The sequence below is a fragment of the Pinus tabuliformis genome, chromosome 3_1, assembly GCF_031772625.1.
Source record: "Pinus tabuliformis cultivar Carrire ecotype Pingquan chromosome 3_1, CPIR1, whole genome shotgun sequence".
Lineage (NCBI taxonomy): Eukaryota > Viridiplantae > Streptophyta > Pinopsida > Pinales > Pinaceae > Pinus > Pinus tabuliformis.
This window is the reverse complement of record NC_142301.1, coordinates 728,992,352-728,997,237: the sequence shown is the minus strand read 5'-3', so window position 1 is coordinate 728,997,237 and position 4,886 is coordinate 728,992,352. Positions and strand designations below refer to the sequence as shown.

Here is a 4,886-nt window from a genome sequence, read left to right as displayed (position 1 = left end):
GTGTAGTGCCTCATGGAAATATCGATGGCCTGCCCTGAGAAGGAGTTTCATCAAATTCTATCGGCCAACGTCACGCTGACCATGGTGCCTAACGACGACAACTAAAGGCAGGGTTCATTGGATGATGGTTTGAGAAACGAAGATGAAAGCAACAATGGGGTTGTAATTCTAACACCGACAAGATTTGTGAAATCGACTTGATGTCGGTAAATCTTGTGTTGCAACTTCGTAGCATAGTGAAGCATGTGGTTTCCAATGTGTATTGGATGATTGCATACGAATATGCGGGCTCACAAGAAGGCCTCTAATCGAAGGGTGTCTCAACAAAATAAGGACTAAGTGAATCAGTACAAGCGATGTGCAGAAGATGGAGTGGGGCATTATCGACATCAACATTAGGAAGTGGATACGCATTGTGAGAATTGCAGTAAGGGTCCTCTTCCCCAGTGAGAAACAACATTGCGACGAGATATTTGCAGGGCTTAACAATGTCAAAAATTTCTATTTTTCTGAGGTTGTCAAGGGACCAATGACGAATCTTCTAGTGTTTGGTGAATATGTGTCGATGAGAAAAAAATCGAGTGAAACGCTCTTCAGGGTGCTCAACATGTACGAGACTCTATGGAAGCTAATGTCCAACATCAACACTGTTTATTGCCACAAATCATGTACGAGCATGAGGAAGCAAGCGTTTGTCATCATCGTTCATCTCGAGAATTGGGCACGAGGGATTTTGAGGGAATTTGAGAATGCAATCTAGGTAGAGAATTCAAACACCCCAGTACCGGGAGGAACGATTCATCGACTTATAAGGTATGTTATGAATTATCTATTTTTCTGTCTAATTACAAGGAGACTCTCATCAACATAACAACCAATGATCCCACTAGCATCTCCAAGGGCCTACCTAACAATTTCATGGACTTGCTTGGGGAATTGGATGGGCATGATGATGAACTAGGGAGCCCAGCCTGTGCTCTCTCGTTGAGACTATAATTTATTATTACAAGTCTACAATGTAAGTTACATGTGAAATCTAACCTCTACTAGGATTTTTCCTTGTCATATTTGTTTCTCACAAACAATCTTCATTACATTGTCGAAAAGGTGAAGGGTTTGAAGCTCTTAGCGTTGCGCTATTATGGTTGGTTGAGGAAGAGTCATGGAAATATGAGGCAATATGTGGAAAATTACCAGAGAGTGGCCTTCCCTCAATTGCTTTAGGGATGAAGAAATTAATGTAAGGGGTGATTTTTCCAGTGGCATGTCACAACACTCCCTGGAGAATAGATTCAAGGGTTCCAATTTCGCAATTCAAGAGGTGCTTAGGAGACATTCTAGTTGGATGGTCCTGGATTTGTAGCTCGAGGAGGAGTTTAGGATTTCAATTCCAGAGAAGATGATATCAACTTATCATTCCTTCTTGGGAAGACTCATAAAGTATTTGACGAGTGGGAATCACTCTAACATGTATATTAAGAACGCTCCTGAAGACTTGAAAACACATCTCATCGATTTGTTTCACAACAATTAATAATCCTAAGTTCAAGGAGATCCGAGATAAGTTCAAGGAGATCTGAGAAGGAAGGGGAATCCTATTATGGAATTAAATATCATCGTAAGTGAAAGATATCTTTCAATTACAAGCATCACATTAAAACCCTTCAAATTAGACAAAGCTTGGTTGTAAGGATCAAGATCCGTCGACCCCTGCTATATGTAAATCTAAGTTTGAACATTATTTTCAATCTTATGAAAGATTGATGATTGTGACTAATTGTCATGTGAGATTATACATAACGATTCTTCCTATTTTCTATTTTCAGTGAGCCTATATTACCAAGGAAACTAAGTGCATGAGTCAGCTTGCATGTATTTCCTCGAATTACTTGTTTCTAATTGTTTTTTGCTCTCCACCTCTTGTTTTGATTGGAAGTTTTATTATAGCACTGAAACCCAAATACTTGAAAGAGTTTAACATGTTTCTGATTGTCAGTGTGTTTTGCATACTAAATACTCGACTCCTCGCTTGTACTTTAGACAAGCTGACTACAGGACATAGGTTGTAGCTTTTTGTTGTAGGTGGAATAATGATTTTTCCAAAGCCAATGGCATTCATATTACTGTTCATTTACCAAAGAATGGCTTGGAATATTTCACCATATGCACTGATCTATTCTATATCTATTGTATCATTTGAAGGGAAACATCATTTTCAAAACATAAAAAGTAGGGAACCTAGAGACTATCAGAGACCTTTTTTAGGATTGACTCTTGTGGCTTGCCTTGCATATTTATTCTACAGTCGTTTTCAACACTGCTTGTTGGTTTATTGGTTCTGATGTCCATGCAAAATATATCTCATCTTGAATTTCCTTAGGAGTGGACGAAACAACATTCGTTCCAAACATGGCAGCAACTTTTATATGCAATTTCAGATTTGTTCGATGTATTTATACATGTTTAATTAATTTTTTTTTGGATCAAAAGTGTTATAAATTTTCACAAGTTTCTTTGCAAACCTTTACTTACTAACTAGTGCAGTTGAAACATGCCTATAAACATCATAAAAATATCTCATAATAATTTAAAATAGTGAAAAAGAATCACAAAATTATATTTTATTTTAAATTATTATTATTAGTAATTATAAAAAATGTAAATATCAATTTGCAATAAATTTTTTAACTATTAAATTTTTTAACATGTAAATAGAATTTGTTACAATAATATGAATATTATGACTTATTAATATCAAATATCAACCATAGCTTATATTCATAAAAATAACTTTTTTAATTAAAAAATACATAAATAATTTTAACATAAATCTTAGCCTTTTAATGTATAACTACTATTAAAAATATTTTAAATAATATGCTTAAAATCCTATGTTTGTGCAATTCAACATGCAAGCAGTGCCATATCAAGCAAGAAACTAAATGTTTTTTTTCGTTCTTTTTGTCCCTTTCATGAAATATATATAATATTCCATGTTTGACATTCCAAATGCATACGGGAAGTATATGCCCACCGTTGGATCAAAACAAGTACATTATCCACCGGTGGGCATATACTGCCCAGGGGCATTTATGAGTCTATAGCATAGCAAATAAGGCTCTCCCTCTCAAATGGTGAGCCTTATTTTCTATGCCATAGACTCATAAATATGTCTGGGCAGTATATGCCCACCGTTGGATCGAAACAAGTACATTATCCAGCGGTGGGAATTTACTACCCAAGTGCATTTATGAGTCTATAGCATAACAAATAAGACTCGCCCTTTCAAATGGCGAGCCTTATTTGCTATGCTATAGGCTCATAAATGTGTTTGGGCAGTATATTCCTACTGTTGGATCGAAACATGTACATTATCTAGCGGTGGGCATATACTGCCTAGGCGCATTTATGAGTTTATAGCATAGAAAATAAAATTTGCTCTCGTTTTGAGAGAGAATATATAACTTGATTTATAGCGTAGGGTGTCGGCATTTATGGCTAGCGAATGGTACTCATATCTCTTATAAATCACGTTGTGAGTTCTAAAAGGATATCCTTAAAACATGAGTGTGAAAATACGCTGAGGAATATGGTGAGTCGCCATGTGAGGTTCAAAGATTCTATGGACTCGAAACTCTGTATAAGGGTTCTTGGGATTGTTTCTTTCCGTTCATTTGACAACTATATTTTTCAAAACGAATTTGAATTTTGCAGGGCTTTATTGGGGGCGAAGCATTTTAATTTATCAAAAAATATATATATATATTCGGCTATGCTATGGAGTCACTCTACCTTTCTGGTCCGCGGCTTTAAGAAGAGTAATGGATTTCAAAGGACAACAAATTAATATGAAGTAAAGGTAGAATTTTGTGTAAATTAATAATTCCTTTTTATATTATATTAGTTTAAATTGAAATTAAAATTGCTTAAAAAATTCTCATCTAAGAATGCTTTTATAGGTATATGTACGTTTTATAAGGAAATTGTGTTAAAAAAAAAAAATTAAAAGAAAAATTTTAAAACTAAATAATTAGGTTGATAAGTGTGGGTTATTTTGAAATAGGGTTTATATATTAATAATTAATTATTAAAAAAAATTGTGTGGTTGAGATTTAACCTTCATCGAATATTATTTATTGTGTATGGGAATCAAGAGATGATATTTGTTTTAGATTATGATCTTGTGTCGTTTCCGTTAGAGTCCTATAGTGATATGATTCATAATTTTGAATTCGTTGAGGTTAAGTCTTCTAATATTGTACATACCTTTGCTTTCTGCAAATGTTTTCCATATTAAAATTTAAAAATGTAAAGAGGGTATGTCTTAAAAAAAATATCAAAGGATAAGAAAAATAAGAAAAGATCAAAAAATGAAAAAATATGAACCCCAAACAAAAAACAGATCATGAAAGTGTGCAAGTACAAGTGTCACTACTCTTTACTTTATTGTTTTAAATAATGGTTGTGTGCAGCTTGTCATACATGCCACAACCCATTACTTTACTGTTTTAAATAATGGTTGTGTGCAGCTTGTCATACATGCCACAACCCATGATAGTCAATCTGCTTAATCTTGACTACTTCATGCTCTGAATTTCAAGTTTATAGTTAGAGAATAAAAATCTAACCAAACAGTTTAATCTTGGCAGATTAGTAGATAGGTATAGAAATAAAAGGAGCTCATCAGTTTAATCTGAGCCCTTGGAAGATATAAGGTTAGAAGTAGATAGTTTATTACATAAAAGAAAAAGGAAAGAAATGGGTTTTCTAGCTTAAGTGCACCCAACAAAGTGAAGAAAAAATGTTAGGGTAGGTAGAAGAAAGGTTGCAGAAATACAAGTCATTTGAAACATAAGCACTACTATCATGCTTAACTATGTGTTTCA

At 34.2% G+C, this 4,886-nt stretch overlaps 1 pseudogene; it reads left to right on the top strand.

Moving 5' to 3' along the window:
* Positions 1-367: 367 nt before the first annotated feature.
* LOC149189374 (exocyst complex component EXO70A1-like) lies at positions 368-1,626 on the top strand (annotated as a pseudogene).
* The last annotated feature ends 3,260 nt before the right edge of the window (positions 1,627-4,886 follow it).